The sequence below is a fragment of the Peromyscus maniculatus genome, chromosome 6 (assembly GCF_049852395.1).
Source record: "Peromyscus maniculatus bairdii isolate BWxNUB_F1_BW_parent chromosome 6, HU_Pman_BW_mat_3.1, whole genome shotgun sequence".
NCBI lineage: Eukaryota > Metazoa > Chordata > Mammalia > Rodentia > Cricetidae > Peromyscus > Peromyscus maniculatus.
Genome location: NC_134857.1, coordinates 16807548 through 16818027, shown reverse-complemented (window position 1 = coordinate 16818027; position 10480 = coordinate 16807548). Strand labels below are relative to the sequence as shown.

The 10480-nt window shown below is 38.6% G+C and overlaps 1 non-coding gene across 1 annotated transcript; it reads left to right on the top strand.

Annotated features, from left to right (window-relative positions):
- Positions 1-469: 469 nt before the first annotated feature.
- On the top strand, positions 470-542 carry Trnak-cuu (transfer RNA lysine (anticodon CUU)). Its single transcript has one exon. It is a non-coding gene; the product is annotated as a tRNA-Lys (tRNA).
- Positions 543-10480: the final 9938 nt, after the last annotated feature.

Genomic DNA, 10480 nt, shown 5'->3' with positions numbered 1-10480 from the left:
CATGCTAAAATCCAGAGGAGTATAGAGCATAGGTAAACGGCATGTTATAAAGATCATTCAAAGGTGTCCTATCCTAAAGAACCTGAATCTAATACTTAATATGTTCTATCTAAGATATTATATATACTAAGTTCTAACTATAACTGTTAGTCTTCAATACCATCAAAGACCTGAGAAGGAACATAATGGTACCTGAGAAATGGTAGATGAATGCAAGCAACTTTCGGGAATCTTGCAAGAGTAGACCAAGACAGCTGGCAGCCTGGACAGTCACCTAATGTTTCTCATCATTGTTGGTGCATTCAAATTGGCTACAGGCCTAGAGTATCTGACAGACCATTTTCAGAAGCAGGATTTCTGAAAGACCATCTTACCCTGTCTTGGCAGAGTACAGTGGTCGCTTTCCTTGTGTCCTGCTTGTCCAGAAAGGACAGCATTGCATTTGTACTGTCAGCCATCAAAGGCTAGAGCCTGGCTAGCTCAGTTGGTAGAGCATGAGACTCTTAATCTCAGGGTCGTGGGTTCGTGCCCCACGTTGGGCGCCAGATATTGGAGAAATTATTTTGGCCACTCCACGTAGTTAAAAGGATATTTATTTAATGATGTAACTCACAAATTAAGTAATGGGTAGGTCGCAGGGTCTGGGGAAGGTGTAACGCAGTCCAGCGGTGTTCTCCAGAGCTCTGCACAGTCAACCTCCACCATTCAGCATCCCGGCACCGAGAGAGCGCACTGAGAGCGCTCGCCCATCCAGCTTTCGGGTCCCCTGGTGCCTTCCCTGGCCCCGCCTCATAGGCGTGACAGTTGCCAGAGTCTCAGTGGGGGTTGGAACTTCCAGATCCAAGCTGGAATGGCTACCCACTACACAAATATTATATGTATTTTTTTATATGCAGATGTCAGCTTTTAAGCCTTCAATAGGCATGCCATAATCCATATTACCACAGAGGTTAAGTATAAAGTAATGGTCTGGGGGAAGGGAAATATCTCCCAAGGAAGGGGTAATAGAATATATAGTTATGGCCAAGTAGTGGTGGCACACGCCTTTATTTCCCAGCACTCGGTAGGTAGAGCCAGGTGGTTCTCTGTGAGTTCAAGGACAGCCTGGTCTACAGAGCAAGATCCAGGACAGGCACCAAAACAAAACAAACAAACAAATTGTATGTGTGTGTGTGTGTGTGTGTGTGTACATATATATGTAATATATACAGTTACAGTTACAGTTATAGTTATAGTTATAGGTATGGAGAGACATGGGGCTATGCCAGTACTGGAATGGGAGGATTAAATCCAGACTGGGGATGGAAGAGGAGGATGAGGGAAGGAATGTGGGAGGAACAGCTATACTAAGGGCCATTTGAGGGATCATGTGGAATCCTAATAATGAAGAAGCATTTTAAAAATATTTACATATATGAAAGAAATCTAAATGGAATCACCAAATAATAGGGAGAAAATGGCCCAATTAGACATCTCTCACCATCAAGAGAAAACTCCAATATCATGAATGCTTTACATTGACCAAAGGGGCCCTATGGAAACCCCCAAACAACTCAGGCTATCTCCACAAATTGATCATTAGGCCCTATTTCTGAAGAGAACATTTACATATCTTATTGAACATGGACAAATTGTGTTGATACTTAAAAGAGCCTTTACTCTCATTTCACTGGAAGGTATTCTGCATACTACCAGAGGAGAAAGGTAAACACCAACCCAGCTACAAGCCCTTCATTCTACGACAGTGATTTGCCTGCATAACACACTGGTGCAGTAGAGTAACAAATGTGTAGGAGTTAACAACCATTCTCTGATTGGAGTAAAAGGTATACACCATGAGATAGAACCCATGTCTGACACTGTTCAGGTAGACAATCTTTGTGTCTGTTCATTTATCCCCCATGGTGCATTTCACCATAATATATTATTGTGCACCTACACATTACAATCCTCAGCCTGTCAAATTCACAAAACTATTTAAAACTTGCTCTGTATGTGGTCTGCCTCCACTAAGTTGCATCTTCCTTAGGAAGCTTTCTTGCCATGTAGCAGCACCTTTTTCACTCACTTATCCTAAATTATTCTATAATGTTTAGTGATCTGTCTGGTAAATCTCTAATTCAGCATCTGTTTTATTTATCTTCTAAGTCTCATCTTCCTGTATTTAATTGCCAGATAAATATTTCATATCTTTCATTCTATTAAAATATTCCAAATAAATTAATTAAATTGTCTTTGTGGCATTTTGTCTTTATAATACCAATTTAATTTTCTCATATTAAATTATTCACTATCCACCTGACACTTTGTAGAATAGAATCTACTAGAATCTAATAGAAAGCTACTTAAATTTTTTTTATTGCAGGTGCTAATAGGTATATAAAGGCAACATACATTGGTTTTGCATTATTTTAAACTTGAGTATGTTAAATTATTTAAAGGAGATGAAACATTGAAACTACAGATACCTTAAATTACAACTTTGCTGAACTTACCTTCTTTATGATGCAAAACATTCAGGAAAGGACTCATGAGTGAAGTTCTGATATAAAATATAGCTTTTGGTTGGCAGATTATTTTTTTCAATCACAGTTTTAGTATTTGTTGAAAGCTTTTGAAAAATATGTCAGCCATTATCTGTATGATGGTGTTACTTGGATTTACATTAGTATGTCTGAATACTGTGGGGGCCCACAGAGACTCCATAGTGAGGCCTTATTTCATCTTGACTCAAGGTCAGAGAGTCTGAGTTTGCTTTACCCCTCCAGACTGCATAACAGGATGTTTCAGCCAAAGGTGTGGTTACCAGGTGTCTTATACTTCAAGGCCTAATTACAAGATGCTTTGCTGTAAGGCATGGTTACCAAGTGTTTTGAAAATTAAGGAAGGGTTTACACTTCTATGTGCTTAGTGCCTTGACATTGAAAGGGGGAGGTCTTTTGCCTCTCCCCTTGCTGGTGTATGAAAAGCCCATTAGGAATAAACACTGGGCGGCTGTCCTGAAGCTATCCTTTTCCTTCTACTTCTACATCTCTATTTTTCATATCTTTTTTTTTGAGACAGGGTTTCTCTGTGTAACTTTGCGCCTTTCCTGGGACTCACTTGGTAGCCCAGGCTGGCCTCGAACTCACAGAGATCCGCCTGGCTCTGCCTCCCGAGTGCTGGGATTAAAGGCGTGTGCCACCACCACCCGGCAATATCTGTTATTTTTTTTAATTGTCATTCCTTCCTTCAAAGACAGTTTGAAAGGTCAGGGTGGCCTCCAACAGAATAGAGGGCTTAAATTGTTTAAAGAAATTATTTGTATCTGAGTATCTGTAATTGCTCTAAGATATGTGTGAGGTATTTAGCTCACACTTACTCCACACTGAAAAATCTGTATCGTTTATTAACATCATTCAATAGCAGCTAATGGTATCTGATGTTTAAACATTTAATGCAGAATGTGATTCAGGTCATTTGAAGACTTTCACTTTTCTCCTGGGTTAGATTCGTTTAACATCTGTCAAGATCACTGAGGCCTGGGAATGAAATGCATAAGCCAGTGCTTAATAGCACTTTAAAAATAAAAGTGATATTTTGAATGCATAACTATGTTTAATTAGGCCTCTGAATGTCTAGTGGCAAACCACTGATCTTTTGAACCTTCTGTTGATAGCCATCTTAAAGTAACTAAAAAAAATAGACCACATAATTATTTGGCTGTATTCCAGTGCATGCATTTTCTAAAACCAGAATATTGACTTTTATTTCCACTCCTCTGGGTGGTAATAGAATTTGTAGCAGTTGAGAAATGCGTTGTATTTCTGTCAGTCAGGACTTTTCTGTCATTTTTGTTATTTAAACTCTACTAAGAAAACTAAATATGGCCATTCTGTTTGCAATTGCAAAAATACCTGTGTTCTTCTCCTGTTTCTCCTGTATAGTTCTAGTTCAACTTTTCTAATTTTTTTCTTTCGCATCATGGTATCCATGCCAGAAAAGCAGTAATGAAAATGAAAGGCAGTGGCTGCATGCAGACTGCATTCTTAGCACTCAAGCTGTCTTCCACAAGTCCCTTGCTAGTGAGTTTTATGCAGAAGGGACTCAGTCTGTGACATGTCTATCTTCAGATTTGCCCAGACTCTCCTGCTTATCTCCCACATAGCTGCAGCTCACAGAGCCTTGTGAGGAGGTTCAGCATAAAAGTGGACTGTACCTCAAGCCAGAAAAGGATTTTTTGAAGTACTGTGCTATCTGCTGATAAAGGGATTCTCGGGCTTTCAATCTTACATTATTTATGTACTACATAGCCCATGGAGGAAATGAGCTGCCATAGTATTAAGGATGAGATAATAAATTCTTTAGCTTTAAGGTAACAAAATAAAAAGGCTATGGCCTTTTTGCTAATAATCTCTTGAGAAAAAGGTCAATAACTTCTCGAGAAAAAGAAAGCTTAAAGTCGATTACTGAATAAAACTTAACTTTGAAAAGATTTAATTTTGTATTTTGTCAACAAAGATTGGTTCTGAAATGATAGTATTAATACACTGCTTAGCCATGTATTAAATAATGATTAAATATATGATTCAGACACTATAGGCTTTACTCAAATATTTAAAAATGTAAGCCAAGACTAGCAGCCATTCCATGTTTTTATTACAGGTCAATTACATATTGATTATAAAAATTTCCACAAATACTAAATATTGTAATAGTGTAGCAGAAGATATCTGATATTAAAAAATAGAACTAGAGTTAAAATAAGCACAGTGAATTAAATACCTTTTAAATCTAGAAAAAGAAAAATTGAACAGGATCAATTTTAGATATTAAGAAACAAATACACAGCCAGGCATGGAGGTTAAAAGAAAACACTAATCCTGGGACTGGGGAAGTGAAAGCAGAAGGGTCAAAAGTTTAAGGTCACTCTTGGCTACATCCTGAGTTTAAGGCTAGCCTGGGATGCAAGAGATACACCCCTTCTCCAGTCTCAAAACAACAACAAGAAACAAACATTCTCATCTTAAATTACATTTTTACAATAGAAACTTTCTTAAACAATTGAAATAAACATAACTCTGTATCTCTACATGTGGATTAAAATTGCTTTTAAGTTTCAAGCAAACAATGCAGTTTTGAATTGATGCCTCAAAGGACTATGCTTTAACATGTACATATATAGACAACTTCACACATTATTTTATGTAGTAAACTATTTCACGTGAGCTTCTCTGCATCCTAGAAAGAAGATACAAAGCTAACTTTATCACAAGGGCCATATTAAAATTTTCATTTATTAGACTTATTTATTGTATGTGTGGTGGAGCATGTGAATGTCATGGCATGTGTGTGGAGGTCAGAAGACAATTTTTAGGACACAATTATTTCCTTATACCATATGGGTTCAGGGGAATCAAGCTCAGTTCATTGGATTTGGGAGGCAATACCCTTAATCTGATGAGTCATCTTATCAGTTCAAGGTACATTTTTGACCCTAGAAGATACATTGCTATTTTATTGTCTCCATTTATATACTTTCATTTATAGCCAGTATTCAGATCCTTTCTTTCACAACCTATCCAGTTTTTCTGACTTGCAACTTCTGTCAGAATGACATACAGAATCTCAGTGACAGAAAAAAGAAGTAATTGATCTATTGTATGTATATATATATATATATATATATATATATATATATATATATATTTCAAGCTGCATCTATTACATAAACAACAAAAGATGAGATGACTTCACAAATTAAACACACTATCAACAGTAACATTTATGATGAAACAATATAAACGTAGCAGAAATATATAAAAGTGTAAATGTTACCAGGAACCCAAAATGAGCTTTTGAGTATGGTTGAGGAGTAGAGTGGGCAGTACCACAGGAAACAAATTAAAAAGAAAGACCTTTGGATGGATTCTTCTTGCCCAGTGTTAGAAAGCAATGTTATTCTGGCACTGAAATTTAGGTGAGAACTTACAGAATAAATCCATGTTTTAGAATTATTCAGGAATATAGTATATTGTATGGTCAAGACGTTTTAGCAACAACACAATAACACAAATATATGGTGATATTTTATTTGTGCTGAAATGTGATTTTATTTGTATGTTAATAAATAAAGTTGCCTGGGGGTCAGAGCTAATAGCAGAAGTCTGGCAGTGGTAGTACACGCCCTTAATCACATGGCAGGCAGAGTCTGTGTGTTCAAGGACAGAGCCAGTTTGGAGACACACGCCTTTAATCTCAATACAAACCATAGAGACCTGGAGGTCAGTACAGACAGGCAGTGACGAGGAGGTCATGTGGTTGGGTTGACAACCAATGAGAAGGCAGAACAGAAAGTCAATAAAAAGACAGACACACAGGAAGTAGGTCTCTTTCAGGGAGCAGAATGATGGCAGCTGCAGCAGGTAGTAAGAAGGCAGTTTTAGTCTCAGATCTTAGCTACTGGTCTGACCTCTTAGGCTTTTAACTCTGCATTTGGCTCTGTGTTTCTTATTTAATAAGACCATTATATCTATACAAACATTCTCAAAATGGTAAGTTGGCTTTCTGGAAGCCTATTCCAAACCACAGCAAGATCTTTATAAATACAGCCTTGATATTTCGTCAATATTGGAAAGGAAGAATAAATACAGATCTTAACAATTACAGTTACCACCTGGAGTTTGAGTATGAAATGTCCCCTAAATGGCTCTATTATTGAGTGTCATATGCATGAAGGAGCAATGTTTAGAGAATGTGTGTGCAGAGAGAGAATGGAATACAGGTGCCCTGACCTCATCAATTTGTTGATTATTTGATGGGTTCATCATTTCATGGGCAGAGACAGAAGCTTAAAGGGTGGATCCTAGTTGAAGGGAGTAGGTCTTGGACCATCAGCACTTTGAGATTGTATTTTGTCTGTGGCCCTTTCTCCTCTCTGTTTTGCTTGCCGGCATCCATGTGGTTTATCTATCACTACTTATCATAGAAAGCATGCTCTGAGAGCCATCCCACCCTGAATGTGTCCATTCTCCTCTGACTTCAAAAGATCTGCAGGGTTACAGAGTCGCACATAATGTTTCCTTCAAGTCATGCTTTTCTCCACTAAATGCAGAACTTATAGAATTAAATAGAGCTAAACATACCTAATGTTTTCCATATTCAAGCAATTTAGTTACTTATAATCATTGCAAGTTAATTTATATGGAAATTTGAGTACTGGGGATGTTAGTCCTGTGACTGGGATAATGTTTACCTTTGTGACATAGAGCACATATACATGACTACAGAGTTGATAAAGCTCGAGGTCACTGTATCTACAGAACCACCATCTTACATTTAAGGACAATGATCAAGACGATCCAATTGATCACTTGCCTGAACTACTATTAAGTTTGAATCACACTTGACAAAATATAAGCTAATAACTCCAATTCTCACATCTCATTCAGAAGAGATTAAAAAACTTATTATAAATGCAATTTTATAATTGATTTTATAAACATTGATTTTCACTTTAAGGCTTTGTGTTATTGAATTACCAAAGCTACATGCACAAAAGGCACTTTCTTACCATAAAGAAAAGAATTCAAGGACAATTTCTCAGGGAAACTTCATTATAAATATCAATAATATAATGCCTGGCCAAATAGACACCATTTTTAACTAAAATTAACTTTTAAATAGTAGATATACATATACTATTTCAAACTGAGTATGCTTATTTTACATTTAAATTACAATTTTAAATTTTTCTATAAATTTATTCTTTTTTGGCATTTTTCTTTATTAAGAAATTTCCTACTTACTCCACATACTATCCATAGATCCCCCCTCCTCTCCTCCCAACCCCCAGCCCTCTTTCCCAAGCTACATCCCCCAAATCGAGGTCTCCTATGGGAAGTAAACAGAGCCCAGCACACTGAGCCTAGGCAGGTCCAAGCCCCTTCCCACTGCACCAAGGCTGTGCAAGGTGTCACACCGCAGGAACCAGGTTCCAGAAGCCTGCCCATGCACCAGGGACAGATCCTGATCCCCCTGCCTGGGTGCCCCCCAAACAGTCTGAGCCAAACAAATGTCTTCCATATCCAGAGGGCCTAGTCCAGTCCCATGGGGGCTCCACAGCCACCAGTCCACAGTCCAGTAGTATGGCTGGTTATCTCTGCATGTCTTCCCATCATGATCTCTATGTCCCTCACCTGCAGTATCTCTCCTCTCTCATCAATTGGATTCCCGGAGCTCAGCCTGGTACCTGGCCATAGATCACTGTATATGCTTCCATCTGTCACTGGACAAAGGCTCTATGGTGACAGCTAGGTTATTTGCTAGGCTGGTCACCAAAGTAGACCAGTCCAGGCACCCTTTGGACCACTGCCAGCAGACCAAGGTGGGATCAACGCTGTGGATTCCTGAGAGCCTCCCCAGCATCCTGCCTCTTCCTATTCCCATGATGTCCTCATCTATCATGGTGTCTTCTTCCCTATCCTCCCACTCTGTCCCTGTTCCAGCTTGACCCTCCCATTTCCCTATGTTCTTATCCCCCACTCCTCGACCTCTGCTACTCTCTCACACCCAGTCCACTCATGTAGATCTCATCCACGTCTCCCTCTCAGGGTCATCCATGTGTCCCTCCTAGGGTCTTTTCATGTTAGCTAGCCTCTCTGGAGTTGTGGTTTGCAGTCTGGCCATTCCTTCCCTCATATTTAGTATCCACTTATGAGTGAGTACATACTATGTTTGTCCTTCTGAGTCTGGGTTACCTCACTCAAGATGATATTTTCTAGATCCATCCATTTGCCTGCAAACCTCATGATATCATTGTTTTTTACTGCTGAGTAGTACTCCATTGTGTATATGTGCCGTATTTTCTTTATCCCTTCTTCAGTTGAGGGGCATGTAGGTTGTTTCCAGGTTCTTGCTATTACAAATAATGCTGATATGAACATAGTTGAGCATGTGTCCTTGTGGTAAGATTGAGCATTCCTTGGGTATATGCCCAAGAGTGGTATAACTGGGTCTTGAGGAAGACTTATTCCCAATTTTCTGAGAAACTGCCATACTGATTTCCAAAGTGGTTGTACAAGTTTGCATTCCCACCAACAGTGGAGTGTTCCCCTTGCTCCACATCCTCTCCAACATAAGTTGTCTTCAGTGTTTTTGATCTTAGCCATTCTAATAGGTGTAAGATGGTATCTCAGAGATGTTTTGATTTGCATTTCCCTGATGACTAAGGATGTTGAGCAATTCCTTAAATGCCTTTCAGCCATTTGAGATTCTTCTGTTGAGAATTCTCTGTTAAGCTCTGTAGCCCATTTTTTAATTGGATTATTTAGTATTTTGATATCTAGCTTTTTGAGTTCTTTATATATTTTGGAGATCAGCCCTCTGTCAGATGTGGGGTTGGTGAAGATCTTTTCCCATTCTGTAGGCTGTTGTTTGGTCTTATTGACTATGTCCTTTACTCTACAAAAGTGTCTCAATTTCAGGAGGTCCCATTTATTAATTGTTTCTCTCAGTGTCTGTGCTACTGGTGTTATATTTAGGAAGTGGTCTCCTGTACCAATTTGTTCCAGACTACTTCCTACTTTCTCTTCTATCAAGTTCAGTGTAACTGGATTTATGTTGAGGTCTTTGATCCACTTGGACTTGAGTTTTGTGCATGGTGACAGATATGGATCTATTTGTAATCTTCTGCATGTTGACATCCAGTTATGCCAGCACCATTTGTTGAAGATGCTTTCTTTTGTCCATGGTACAGTTTTGGCTTCTTTGTCAAAATCATATATCCATAGGTGTGTGGATTAATGTCAGTGTCTTCAATTCGATTCCATTGGTCCACATGTCGGTTTTTATGCCAGTACTAAGCTGTTTTTATTACTATAGCTCTATAGTAGAGCTTGAGGTCAGGGATCATTTGGTATTTTTGAGACAGGGTTTCTCTGTGTAGTTTTGGTGCCTTTCCTGGATCCCTCTCTGTAGACAAGGCTGGCCTCAAACTAACAGAGATCCACCTGGCTCTGCCTCCTGAGTGCTGGGATTAAAGATATGTGCCACCACTGTCCAGCCAAATTTATTCTTAGTAAGATGTTACAGAATGAAAAAATTTCAAAAGTCATGGTTTAGCCCTAATTCCCAAAGTAATTATATTTGAAAGGGTCTTTATATACACAAAGCTAAATACAGCCTTAAAATTGGAACCTTAATATGATAGGACTAATGAAACTATAGTAGGTGAAAGGAACCTCAGGCTTACCTCTTTTCTCCTTCCCTGTCATATTGTGGAATATTATTTTAAGATGTGTTACATTTGTTTATGCCATGGAACATTTGTTTAATGATGCAAAGATGTGTTGCATTTTTTTTTGTTGCATTTTTTTTAACTCTGTAAAGCTGTGTTACTTTGCCTGTCTAACACACCTGATTGGTCTAATAATGAGCTGAACAGCCAATAGCAAGACAAGAGATAGGCTAGATGGGGCTGGCAGTCAGAGAGACTAAATAG